Source organism: Hylobates moloch, unplaced genomic scaffold (assembly GCF_009828535.3).
Source record: "Hylobates moloch isolate HMO894 unplaced genomic scaffold, HMol_V3 SCAFFOLD_1, whole genome shotgun sequence".
Taxonomy (NCBI): Eukaryota; Metazoa; Chordata; class Mammalia; order Primates; family Hylobatidae; genus Hylobates; species Hylobates moloch.
The window spans coordinates 20,051,295-20,066,198 of NW_026652276.1; positions in this window are offsets into that span (position 1 = coordinate 20,051,295).

A 14,904-nucleotide genomic window follows, 5' to 3' on the forward strand; every position below is an offset into this window, starting at 1 on the left:
CCTCCTAAAGCCCCTTCTTTAACCAAGTCTCCCTCCTTTGTGTGTCTTCTCCAGGGCATTTCTGATGATGTTACACGCTTCTTTGCTATGCCTCCCAGGATTAAACGCAGTGAAATATTCTGAGCACACTTCTCACTCATAGGTTCGTAGCTTGGACAGGTTCACTCACGCAACAAATATTTATTAATGTCAGCTATGGAAAAACACTGTGCTGAGCCCTGGAGATACTGAACGTAGATAGAGTAGCTAGACACATTCCATCTTTGGTCTCACGCAGCTTGGAATCTTATCAATACTCTGGAATGTAGACCTTCCTGTTTAATCTCGTTAAAGTTAACCTTGTTAGGTTTGGCTCATTACTACAACCTGTGGTATCTTTCTGAAGCTTAATTCTACCATCATTTCCAAATGAAAAGTCAAGTCATATTTAGAACTAAACATTCCCAAATATGGGTAGTTTTAGTCTCTATAGTTATTTGCAAATGATGAGCATGTGTTCAAGTCATGGTGGGAGTCAAAGGTAAAAATTATTCTCTGGATAAAGCCAGAGTTAAATTCCATAGTTTCCTAAGTACCTCTGATTAAAATTTGCATACTCCCCTCCATCATCCAAAGTAGATTATAATCTTCCTAAGGAGATACATGATCAGATTTTATATTTTTTGTGTATTGTCTACAACTTGAGCATTAAAGGTGCTCAAAAAATATTTCACTAATTAATTGTTTGGAGAATAGAATTAACAAAATATGTTCCACATTTTAAAATAAGAATGTGGAAACAGGAGAAACAACTTTCAGGCATGCAGAATGCATAGAAAGTTCCTGTAAAGATGGATTTTAATTCCCAATTTTAATGTGTATGTAACATGGACAATTATGTCATTGGTTAAAAATATTTCTGATTTCACCATATTCAACTATGTTTAGTTTAAATAATATACTTGAAACTAACAAAACCCACGATTGCCTTTTGAGATTGCCTTTATCAGCATTTAATACTCATCCTGTTTTAAGATAATTACATGAGATAGTCACAGCTAATTAACACTGTTTCCTTAAATAAAGATTAAGTGGAAAGAATTTATCAGTGACTTTAAAATCAGATCGTTTTCTCCACTGGGTGATTCCTGGGCAGATTTTCAGCCTCTTCTTGAGTCAACAAGCATTACCTTCACTCCCCTTGACTGCCTTCAGCCAGAGACAGTCGGTGCAGCCAGTATTGACTTGATGTCTCCAACTATATTTGATTTTAAAGCTTTTGGCCACTGAGTGGAACGTAGTGACAGAATAAAACACCCGGCTGGCTTTGTTGTTCCCACAGGTCCTCCCCGTCGTCATGGTTACCCAGCCATGTTGGGGAAAGATAAGGGAAGAACTCCAGGGAGGAGAGCCCCTCTTTCAGTGGCGGGCCTGAGGTTCACAAAGCAGAAGAAGGTTATAAAGGTTCCAGAAGGCTGTATGAGACTTCAGGCTCCATTCCCCACCAATCCCTCCAGCAGCATTCAGTCAGACAAAGGGGTTCCTCTCAAGGAATTCAACTTGGAAATTTTGCACCTTGCAGAGTTTGCATTGTAATTTAAGCTTCTTGTCACTGGAAGTTAATAGTTTACCATTCCCTGCAGCCTACACTGACAGAGAGCCCGGAGAAGGTGTCTAATGAATAACGTGGCACCACCCAAGGGGAGCATGAGCATGCACTTCCACAGAGCACTGAGAGGATTCAGACTTTTTGCTTTTTTAATAATGTCAAAAAACAAAAAACTCCTTCACTTATTCAGTAAGTGTTATATTTCCACCAAAAACTGTCTCTACAAAGTGCCTGAAAAGTTTTCAAACACACATGGCAAGTACAACATCTACCCCTTTGTGAAGGAGCTGGTAAATCTAATTTTATCCACATAAATAGGTTCCAATGAGGCCATTATGTGTATAAACCCATGTTATCGTGTGTGTGTGTGTGTGTTTTCAGAAAAAAACTGGCTGGGCATATGAGATATCCAGTTAGTAATTTCCCTGTTCCCCATTTGAATATGTAGATGGAACCACTGTAAGACATTTAATTTTATTCAAAAGGGAGAAAAGTGAAGAGGTGACCAAGTGTATTAGTCCATTCTCACACTGCTATAAAGAACTACCTGAGACTGGGTAATTTATAAAGAAAAGAGGTTTAATTGACTCCCAGTTCCATAATCTTAAAAGGAAGCATGACTGGGAAGCCTCAGGAAACTTACAATCATGGCAGAAGGGGAAAGGGAAGAGGAAGGGGAAGATATCTTCTCAATGGCAAAGTAGGAGAGAGAGAGAGAGAGTGAAGGGGGTAGTGCCACACAATTTCAAACCACCAGATCTTGTGATAACTCACTCACTATCATGAGAAAAGCAAAAATCACCTCCCATCAGGTATCCCCCACAACACTGGGGACTACAATTCAACATGATGGGTGTGGACAAAGAGCCAAAACATATCACCAAGTATTGTAGAAGAAACATGCATTGAACACATGGCACACAAACTAGCCTAGAGTAGGTGCTAAATTAATTCTTGTTGAATGAAAACAAAAATGAGTCATATGGACCTTCTTGTAAATCCGGATTCAGACTTTTGTCTTCTTTGTGGCCTGTGTGAGTTTCTTAGCATCCCTGAGCCTCACTTTCTCATCTTCATGTGAGAATGACATCTACTATAATAGAACTGTGATGAAGATTAAATACAGTGAGATAATGTATATAACATGTCAGGTTCTTATGCAGGACTAAGCTCACTCAATATATGGTTGCTATTATTTTGTTATCCTTTTTTAAAATTGATACATACTTGGACATATTTTTGGGGTATATGTGATATTTTGATTCATGCACACAATGTGGAATGATCAAATCCAGTATTCAGGATATCCATCATTTCAAACATTTCTTTGTATTAGGAATCTTCTCTTCTAGCTATTTTGAAATATATGATAAATTATTGTTAACTATAGTCACCCTATTTTGCTATTGAACATTAGAACTTATTCATTCTCTCTAACTTTATGTTTGTACTCATTCTCATTAACCAACTTCTCTTTACCACCCCGCACCTTTCTCAGCCTTTGGTAAACGTCATCCTACTCTCTACCTCCATGACTTCCACCTTTTTCGCTCCTACATAGGCATGAGAACAGGTGATATTTGTCTTTCTGTGCCTGGCTTATTTCACTTAACATAATGACTTCTAGTTCCATCCATGTTGCAGCAAATTACAGATTTTCATTCTTTTTTATAGCTGAATGGTATTTCATTAAGTATATATATCTTATTTCCTTTATCCATGCATCTGTTGATGGACACATAAGTTAGTTCCGTATCTTGGTTATTGTGAATAGTGCTGCAATAAACATGGGGGTGCAGGTATCCCTTTGATATACTGATTCCTTTTCCTTTTGACCAATACCCAGTAGTGGGATTTCTGGATTGCATGGTGGGTGTGTTTTGAGTTATTTGAGAAACCTCTATACAATTTTTCATAATGACTGAACTAATTTACATTCCCGCCAACAGCATATAAAAATTTCCTTTTCTTCACATCCCGGCCAGCATTTGTTAATTTTTGTCTTTTTTATAATAGCCATTCTAACTGGGGTGAGATGATATCTCATTGAGTTTTGATTTGCATTTCCCTGATGGTTAGTACTGTTGAGCATCTTTTTCATATACCTGTTGGCCTTTGTGTTAGAGTCTTCTCTGTTAGCTGCATGAGGCCAAGGCCCCATCTATTTATCTGTGTACTCAGAAGAGCTCAGAGGCACAGAGAGGTGCCTGTCTATGCTTCCCAATTGTCTTGCCTTTCCTTCTCCCAAGGACTCTGATTCAGGCTGATTGCCATAAATTATCTCATGGTCTTAGATCCTCAGTGGTTTATTGAGCTGGCTGGTACTTAAGAGAGATACCCATAGCAAAATGGTACTCTACATTAGAAGAGCTACAGCTTGGAGATTCTGGACTCTGAGCTCAGATGCTAGAATCTTCTTGCTGCCTCTGCTATGCACAGTTAAGAGTGAAGATTGCAGATCTTTCCCAAGTTCCACATATTTTCACTTAACATGCAACTATGCCACTTGTCAGTTGGAAAACATTTGTGTGCGAGGCACCATACAAGGCCAGGGCATAGAGATATGCATAACACAGTCTGAGTCCTAGAGAATCTTAGGATTTGTTTAGCAGAAAGACTGTGATGCCATCCGTGAAAGGTTTCCAATTCTGAGGAAAGAAAACAAGCACACAGGACTGCTTGATTCTAGGAGCTTTGGATTCAGGTAGACTGTGATGAACAGTTACTTTCTACTGACTAGCTATATGGCATCTTAATCTGTTTATGTGCTGCCTAATCTACTAACACCTCTGTTATCTACCTTTTCTCCACTTTACGTGGGGATTACTGGATCAGCACCATCTGCATCCCAGGAGATTATTAGAAATGCAGAATCTCAGGCCCACACTGTGGCCTACTGAATTGGAATCTGCATTTTAACTAGCTCCTCAGATGATTCTTATGCACAGGAGCATCTGTTACACCTTGGTCTCTCTCAAGGTTTTAGGTAAGAGAGATGACAGAGGCACAGCAGTGAGCATATAGCATTAGTTTTCTTCTTTATAATACATTTCAAATGATCAATACCTTATGGGCCATTAGAGTCATATCACAGCCTTTAGGACACTAGTAAGAGACATGGCTGTAAGTAAATAACGTCTTATAGCTGCTGCTTTTGGGGACATCCATAATGATGCTGAGATCAGAAGGAGAAATAGTTTTAGGATGGGCTCCAGCTATACAGCTAGTCCTCATGCCAAAGAGGATAAAATCCTCAGCTTTGCTCATGAGCACCAGAGAAAAGGCCCACAGTGATAGGCAGAAAGTGCAAATGCATAGACAAGAATATTACCCCTTGGAAAGTATGTCCACTGTAGACATAAAGAGAAGTGTAGACAGCCATGATCAGCTGGAGATATCAGAAAGAGAATCATAAATATCAAAAAGAGAATCATAATCCAAAAAGGCTCCCAGCAAGCAGCCATTGGCCAGTGGGTTAGAAAGCCCAGATAGCTCCCCAGATAGCCAACAAATATAGGAAAATACATTCAAGTTCAGTAACGATTAGGAATATACAAGTTGGAGTAACAATGAGGCATCACTTTACCTTCAAACTAGAAAGAATTTAAAAGTCTATAGTAAATATTTATGAAGTAAAAGAGGGAGAAAGGGTACTCCTATACTTTGTCAATGTGAAAAGTTAGAGTCTTATGGAAAACAATTTGGCAAAACCTATTAGAATAAAAAGTATATACTTAAAAGTACCAGTATACATACATACACACACACATATATACATAGACATGCACGTACATTCCAACATTGTTCAACAGCAAAAAAGTGAATAAATTTTGGAACTTCCCACACCATGAATTTTTATGCTGTCATTAAAAAGAATAAATAAGAGCCATGCCAATTACTTTATAAGGATATCCACCAAGAATTAAAGAAAAAGCAGATGTAGCAAAGCTGAATAATATAATCTCATTTTTAGAAAATAAGTAACAACAAAAATATTCATAGCCTATGTCTTTATTTCTTCCCTGCAGATCCACTTTTCACCCTCTCCACCCTGCTCTGTGCCCTGGGATATTGACCTGGATGGGACATTCTTAAGTCTCTGACTTCTCATCAGCTTTAGCCAATCAGAGCCCTGGCAGATGATTGGAGAGAGGCTGGAAAATGAGGTCATGGTTGGTTGAGTCTCTGAACATTATGACTTCCCTCTAGATAGCCCTTTCTATATGACTTTCCTTCAGGTTCTGGTAACCACTCCCCTGATCCCTTTTCCTGTTATCCTTAAAAATATTAAAGCACTGGGGTATAGCTACACTCCTTCTGGTTTTCAATAACATCTCTGCACTTTCTTAAACAATCCCATTATTAGGTTCTCTTTGAATGATCTTCATTGGAACTTGCCATCTGTTTCCCGCTGAAACCTTGGCTAACACAACCTCCATTTCTGTATATTTATATATGTACATTCATGTTTGTATACCATTACATAAACATGGGGAAATATAGAAGGATAGATATGTTGCTGAAAGAACTATGCAGAAGCTGGGTGAAGGGGGATAATGTGGTGGAAACAATGGTATGTAGAACAAGGGAGAGGAGAGCTGAGCAAAACAGAAAAAGAACAAGAAATCTGCACACAATTAACCAAAAACAACAACAAAAAACATGATATCACATTTAACATTTTGTACATATATATACAATGTAAATTTAATCTAAAAAATCCAATGGGCAATATGAAAAAAGGCACTAAACAATACAGATTTTCTGGCTCACAGGGTAGTGGGGGAAGTGGAGTGAGATACTGAACATCTTGATCTATAACAGACTGAAATACTCCTAATGTGAAGCAGGAAGTCCCAGTGGAAGCTGAGTTTCTTAAGCAAATTGATGGGCTTATAGAGAATATGAATTCTTCTCTTAGTGATTGAACATGTTCAAAAAGAACAAAGAGCCACACATCTCAAAAAATCGCTTTCTTAGAACCTACCTTAGGTGTAGAAAAATAAAAAGAAACAAAATCATAGTTGAGAAAATGGCCCAGTCTTATGTTGGAAGAGGTTTGTAATTGTAGGACAGGGCAACACACACACACACACACACACACACACACACACACACACACACACACACACACACAAATTAGTCAAACAGTACTGTGCTTGATTCAGTGATAAAAGGAAAACATGATGAGATGGGATACCCAGGATTTGAGGGAATGGTTGACTTGGCGCAAGACCAATTTTATTAGCTGAGAATGACAAGACGTATTGAACAGAGGTGTCAGAGCTGTGAGAAGTGTATAAAGCAGAAGTCTGGAGCTGAGAGGGCTGCAAAACTAATGAAGCCAGTGGCTCCTGGTCTAGAAAAATGCTTCTGCACTTAGTTTCTGTCCCTGGAATAAGACTCGCTGAGAATCAGAAACATTTCCCTAATAAGACAAAGTAATCACATCACAATGACCAAGAAAGAGGCAAGCACTTTATGGAACTGTTTTATAAACCATTATAGGTTTTTCTAAAGGTCCCTAGTGATCAGAGGGTCAACTTTGAATCCAAGTTAATCGGAAAACTAAAGCAGAGGATTGAATTCCAGGAGGACAGTAGCCCACTCCAGGAGAAGCCTTGGGAAGAGATCCAACAGTGCTCTCTCCAACAAACGTGACATATTCCAGGTGAACAAACAGCTGCAGATTGGAGAAAGCACGTTAGACTCCATGTCATGCCATTAGCTCCACCTTTGGCAGAAGAGTTACCTTGATACCTTCTACTTGACCGGTGAGCTTTACTGCCAATTGATGTGGTGTTAGATTCCAGCCAGATAAACAGAGAAGCAAGCAATAAGCAATGTGATACATCCTTTTATTTCTCCCCCACAGAGTATTATTACAAAACAAATTAGTCCCCAGATGTCAAATGTATTGCAAATGCTAGCTATTTATAATATAGCAACAAGTACTTATTGATCATCTCAAATTCTGGAACAGTAAAGCTATAAGAGAGCATGAAGACATATTGCCTTAAGCCATTTATTTCACAGATGAGGAAGCTGAGGGACTAAAGAAGATATGATATTTGTGCTCTGTAATTTTTACAAGGAATATAACATTAGAAATAGACTCACAACTAATAAGCTTGATGGAGTATTTCTAATATTAAAAAGGGAGAGTCTATATGAATATAATAGCCCAGTTACCAAGTTAAAGAATCTCTTAATTACAGAAATCTGCACAGTCTCCTTCAAACACAACACCAGTGCATCCACACGCACACACAACATGGCATTCATCACCCTAACAACCCATGGAGGCATATCCAGCCTGCATTTGTAAGTGGGGAAATGGCCTTGTTTCTCAAACTAAAGAGACCATGGGGGCATGTGGCAGCACATGATTAAAACAGGAAGGCATTGTTCCCCAAGCTCTCTATTTTCTATGATCTTAATTCCTGCTTCACATATCTGTTCCTGGTGCCAACTGATGTCACAAGTGCAGAAACCCAGAGTCCATCCCTGCTGCCAGAAGTCCAGCCAATACAATTTTACTGCTCCCTTCTTACATGCTAAGAATTGTGTCACAAGCTTGGACTGACCACTGAAAGAGTGAATGGTAGGAGTGACAGTCTTTCAGCTCTTTAGAAACTACAAAAGTCATGCAGACAAAGAAATGGGCAGGAGTTCCTAGAGTCAGGATACATGGATCCACTCACTCTCTGACATCCCATCTTACCCTGATCCTGGTAGAGAGATGCAGAATCATTATTGATAATGCAGTAATGCCACAACAAGATGAGTGTTTGGGGACCCTGATGCTTAACCAGGGACACCATAGGGTGGAAGCTGATCTTTCCTGATGTAATAGTATTCCACTTTAAACTAGTTAATTAAGTTAAAAATAATATAAATCTTCTTGTTTATGTGAGAGTAGTTGGAATTGCTAATTATACTTTTGGCAAACTCATTGGAGGGCAGTTATCCTTCTATGGGGTACTGTAGATGGATCTGATCAAAGATCCAGACCTCATCAGTCAGTACTTGGGTGAATACTTTAACTAGACTGAATATAGTTGTCTCTGTATCCGTGGGGTCCTCGTACATGGGTTTAACAAATTTCGGATCAAAAATAGTTGAAAAAGAAAATGCATGGCTGCATTTGTAGTGAACATGGATAGCCTTTTATTCTTTGATTATTTCCTAAACAGTACAGTATAGCAACTACTTTCATAGTATTTACATTAAACTAGGTATTATAGGTAATCTAGAGATTATTTAAATATATGGGTTGATGTGCATAGCTTATATGCAAATACTACACCATTTTATATAAAGGATGTGAACATCATGGATTTTGGTATCTGCGGGGCTCCCGAAGCAAATTCTCCACTGACACTGAGGGGCAATTATATGTTAATTCAGATAAGATCACAGAGAGCAAATAATATGAATAAATATCCTCATACAAAGATGACAATCACCTCAAGGATAAAGAACCCTACAGTCTCAGCCCTTGGAAGCTTCTTTTCTTCCTGGATTCCCCATTCTGTCTTTCTCTCTGCTCTGTCATTTTCTGTTTCTTTGTTTGTTGCTACTTGGGCCCATCACACAACAGAGCACTGTCTCTAGAAGGAAAGCTGCATATATTTAGAGGCATGGGTAAGTTACATAATCTTTGTGTACTTTGGATTCCTCTTATTTATTTATTTATTTATTTATTTATTTTTTTTTTTTTTTTGAGATAGAGTCTCACTCTGTCTCCCAGGCTGGAGTGTAGTGGCTTGATCTCGGCTCAAAGCAGCCTCCAAGTCCTAGGTTCAAGCAATTCTCCTGTCCCAGCCTCCTGAGTAGCTGGGACTGCAGGCACATGCCACCATCCCTGGATAATTTTTGTATTTTTAGTGGAGATGAAGTTTTGTCATGTTGGCCAGGCTGGTCTCAAAAGCCTGACCTCAAGTGATCTGCCCACCCTGGCCTCCCAAAGTGCTGGGATTACAGGCGTGAGTGAATCACCGTACCCAGCCAGATTCCTACTCTCTGTCTATATATTTTTTGATACGGAGTCTCTCTCTGTCGCCCAGGCTAGAGTACAGTGGCAAGAGCTTGGCTCACTGCAACCTCCATCTCCCAGGTTCAAGCAATTCTCCTGCCTCAGCTTCCCAAGTAACTGGGACTACAGGCATGCATCACCATGCCCAGCTAATATTCTATTTTTAGTAGAGATGGAGTTTCACCATATTGGCCAGGATGGTCTTGATTTCTGGAAGTCGTGATCCACTCACCTTGGCCTCCCAAAGTGCTGGGATTACAGGCATGAGCCACACTGCCCGGCCTGGATTCCTCCTCTTTGAGAGGAGGACAATAGTAGAACCTAGATAATAGGATTTTTGTAAGGAACTAAGTTACTAATGTAACTAACAGATATTGAATAATCTCTGGCACTGGAACATGGAAAGCATTTTTTAAGTGTTGGCTTTTTTTTTTTTAAAGAGACAGAGTCTTGCTCTGTTGCCCAGGCTGGAGTGAGTGGTGTGATCATAGCTCACTGCAGCCTTGAACTCCTGGGCTCAAGCAATTCTGCCGCTTCAGCTTCATGAGTAACTGAGATCACAGGTGTGTGTCACCATGCCTGGCTAATTAAAAAAAAAAAATATATATATATATAGAGAGAGAGAGACAAGGGTCTCACTGTGTTGCACAGGCTGGTCTCAAACTCCTGGCCTCAATGGATTCTCCTGTCTCAGCCTCCCAAAGTGCTGGATTACAGGCATGAGCCACTGTGCCCAGCTATGTTTGCTATTATTATTATTATCCTTATTTAGATGAAACTTAAGAGGGCTTAAGTATTCCATGCTCCCACATTTACCTGTGCCTGTTAAGTGTTTTAAGGTTTCTCCTAGTTCTTAGGTCATTGATTGATTTAGCTATGATTTCTAAAATCTCATTCTCTCTTCCTCTCTCCTCAACCCTGAACACACACACACACACACACACACACACTCGTCAATTTTCTCTGTGCACCATAATGTATATTAATTGCTCTTACATTCCACAGTTACGTTTGTTACGATGGCCTCACATGAAGGTCCCTACTGAGATTGTCTATGTGCCAGGTACCATGGATGGTGTTAGGGCTATAAAGAAAAATGGAACACCCTGCCTTCGAAAAACTGATGGTCTAACAGTAAGTGGATATGCTGATAAATAATTCCCAAACATTGTGATGAATGCTTGATAGAGTCACAAAGGTGCTATGGAGATCCAGAAGAAGGCACGACTAAAAAAACGAGGGAGTTGTTGAGGGAAGGAGATCCTCGGAGGGGTTCCTGAAGTGTGAATGGGAGTTTAGTGAGCAAAGAAAACAGGAAAGGGCATTGAAGGCAGAAGGACTGGCGTGTATAAAGAAGAGAAGGTGGAAAAACTCATAGCATATGTGGGGCTCTGGAAATCATTGCTTCTATCAGTCAGAGGTATCAAAAGATAAGAAATATGAGGAGATGAGGCTGAAAGGGGTCTGGCAGTCACATCATGAGAGACCTTGTGAATGGTGTAAAGATCCCTAATATAATTTAAATGTGTGTCCCTACTCGAATCTCAGATTGAAATGTGATCCCCAATGTCAGAGTTGGGGCCTGGTGGGAGGCGACTGAATCATGAGGGTGGATTTCTTATAAATGGCTTAGCACTATCCCCTTGGTGCTATCCTTGTGATAGTGAGTGACTTCAGGTGACATCTGGCTGTTTAAAAGTGTGGCACCTCACCCTCACCCTCTTTTGCTCCTCCTCTGGCCATGCGATGTGTCTGCTCCCCCTTCACCTTCCACCATGATTGTAAGTTTCCTGAGGCCACCCCAGAAGTTAAGCAGATGCCAGCATCTTGCTTCCTATATAGCTTGCAGGACCATGAGCCAGTTAAACCTTTTTTAAAAAAATAAATTACCCAGTCCCAGGTATTTATAGCAATGCAAGAATGGAGTAGTACAATCCCACAGTGTAGACAATGAAGGTCTCTCGAAGGATTTTAATGAGAAAGATAGTATTAGCCTGTTCTCATGCTGCTAATAAAGGCATACTCGAGACTGGATAATTTATAAAGGAAAGAGATTTAATTGACTCACAGTTCTGCAGGGCTGGGGAAGGCCTCAGAAAACTCACAATCATGGTGGAAAAGAAAGTAAACATATCCCTCCTCGCATGGTGGCAGCAAGGAGAAGTGCTGAGCAGAAGGGGGAGAGCCCCTTATAAAACCATCAGATCTCGCGAGAACTCACTTACTATCATGAGAATCTCAGCATGGGAGTAACTGGCCCCATGATTCAATTACCTCCCACCAGGTCCCTCCCATGACACATGGGGATTATGAGAACTACAGTTCAAGATGAAATTTGGGTGGGGACACAGCCAAACCATATCAAACATGCATGGCCAGATTTACACCTGAGAAAAATCTTACTGGCCACAGAGTGGAGATGGACTGGGAAGGGGTGTGTGGTGTGGGCAGAGTGGGAACTATTGCCAGTAGCTGCTCGTTATTCTCCTAGCAGTGACTGCGTTGTTTCTCTCTTCTTTCCCTACCCTGTCTGTGGACCCATGGTCAAAAGGTACAGTAACCAGAAATTCAGCTCACTTGGCCCGGCAGGTGGGCATGTGACCAAAATATCTAGAGTCCTTCTACCTCCTGTTTTTAAAATGGCCTTGGCAGATGTAGCCCATGGGGCAGGTTGCATAGAAATCAAACACTAAATAGATTAACTGAATCCAATGAAGTGAAGGAGAAATCTAGATGAGAAATTACTAAACTCATGAACTCAAAACGGGCAATGATAGATAAAAGATGTTTCAAATAAATTAGGTAACAGTTTAGCTTTAACTCAAGAGATTCAGTTCAGCTACATGGGCCCCATTTTTAGGACATGGGGTTAGCATTCCCTAACTGTTGATTGTTTTAAAAAGGGCTTTCAGCTCGGCCCAGTGGCTCACACATGTAATTCCAGCACTTTGAGAGGCCATGGTGGGAGGATTGCTTAAGGCCAAGAGTTCGAGCCCAGCCTGGGCAACATAATGAGACCCCTACCCCCAACCCTGATCTCTACAATAAATAAATAAATAAATAAATACATACATACATACATACATACATACATAAAAGGACTTCATCCTGCCTGTCAGGAAAGTTAAGACTATCAAGTTGAAGGGCTTTAGTCCCTAGTGTCTGTGTCTAAATTTCTGGTTAATGAGAAAAACCAATCAGTGGGAAGGTAGCTCCAGTTTTCTGGGAATTACAAAACTCTTTCCTTATCAGGTGTTTTCCAACCTTGGAAGATTTTAGAGTTAACCACAAGTAGGATGAAGTAAACAAAACCCACTCTTCAATGTTTTTGTGTTGAATTTAAGACAACCGCTGTATGTCTGATAATTAAAGTGTTTGTAATGTTTGTAAACTGTTTTTAATGTTTAAAGATTCTGGCATAGTCAACTTTGTAATTAGCCATGTGATTCTAGTTTAAATGTCAAATTTAGTGGTTGATTTTAGACGAAAGCTTTAGACTAGAAAGTTCCAGGAGAAGTTGGCTAAGTTTGTAAACAGTATTGAAAGATTTAAGAGAACTTAAGGGTCATGATATTTAAGTTTAATTTATTAGATTTATAAGAATTGCTTAGGTTCTTGGAAAAGTTTTGCTTGTTAGTCAAGTATTTGAAGTACTTAAAAAGAAAATCATATATATTACATTTATAAATGTGGTTTAGACTGTTTAACTGAACTTAATTGCCCAAATTGTAAAGTACCCCTTAAAATTTTATTAGATTTATAGATAGAATAATAAGATTTGTAGTTTGAACTTAAAAGCTGGAAGAAAAAAAAACTCCATTACATTATTATATTGAATATTTATCTTAGAAACCAAGTTGCTGCACACAGTCTTTTATGTGTACAAAGCTTGTCCTCAAGGACCTCAGAAAACGCCTAGTGATTATTTTTCTGGGATTTTTTGCACTGAGGCGAGGTGAGAGGTGACTTTTTCTCTCTGGGCTTGAGCTGAAAGGCTGGTGACCTGTGGATGCAGTGAGAAGCAGCCTGTCTGCACTGAGAGAATGAAGCTGACAGGCAAGGTATTTCTGAAGGGATGTCAATTCCCCGTTCCAGCTCCAGTGCTACCTTTATGATGAATTACGTGAACCAAAGCATTTTTAAAATTTTCTATTTTTTTTTTTTTTTTTTTTTTGAGACGGAGTCTCGCTCTATCGCCCAGGCTGGAGTGCAGATTTTCTTTTGCTGGTTGGAGTTGAGTCTCTAGGGAGGAGCCCATATTAATGGCCCCTGTGGGTAGGATTAGACTGTATAATTTGAAAAGCAAAACAAAATAGATTTAATATTTTGGTCCTCAAGTAGCTTCTTTCTGAGCGATATTTTCCTGCTGTCTTCTTGTCATTTGAAAAGTCCTGGCTGTTGAACCCTGCCCTCTCCAGGGACCCCTTCCCTCACCAAGGCCAGGGAGCTGGGCAGATCCAGGAAGAACCAGTTATCAGGGTAAGGATACTTCCCTTCTCCTCTCCCCTTCCCTTTTGTCCTTAAGTCTGAAGATATGGGAGCAGGAGGAGGAGCAGTGATGTGAGTAAACCTGAAGTCACTGTGTATTTTTCTTCTCAGTTCATTATGTGACTAATCTCCAGGTTAAAAAAACAAAACAAAAAAAACCTCTAGTACAGAGAAAGTTGTGCATCTGTCATTAGGACTTTAAAATGGTGCAAGCTCAATAGAATTCCATTGGGTGGGGCCTATATCCTGACTTCAACGGTTAGAGGACTGTGATCCTATTAATTTAAATTAAGAATTCAAATCAGAGGAACAGATTTAGGGGGGGAAAAGGGGGTTCAGTTTAGTAAAAGAAAAGTTTGAGGTACTGTGAGTTAGCCTGTTTGGAATAAGCTTTAGGCCATAGAACACATGGTTCTAAAATTTAGAAAGCAGACTGGGACTGGAGAAGCAGATTTTAGAATGACGGCTATTGAGATGGTTATTAAAGCCTGATCTCCTGTGTCTTCTCTCCCTCTTGCTGGTTGAAAGTCATTTTGCTAGGCACTAGCCAGGGCAATGTATCAGTTAGGAATGTGTTTGGCTCAAGCAACAGCAAATCCATCATAGACTGGTTCAAATAGATACATTCCTTTCATTATTAACTAACAAATTCCTTGGAAGGAGGCCGGTGCTGGCTTTGGTTCCATGACTCAATGATGCCGGGTCCAAGGTTCCTGCCATTGTCTTGGCATTTCCCTCATGCTGTCTAGATGGTTGCTGTGGTCTCCAGGCACAGAATCTGCATTCAAGG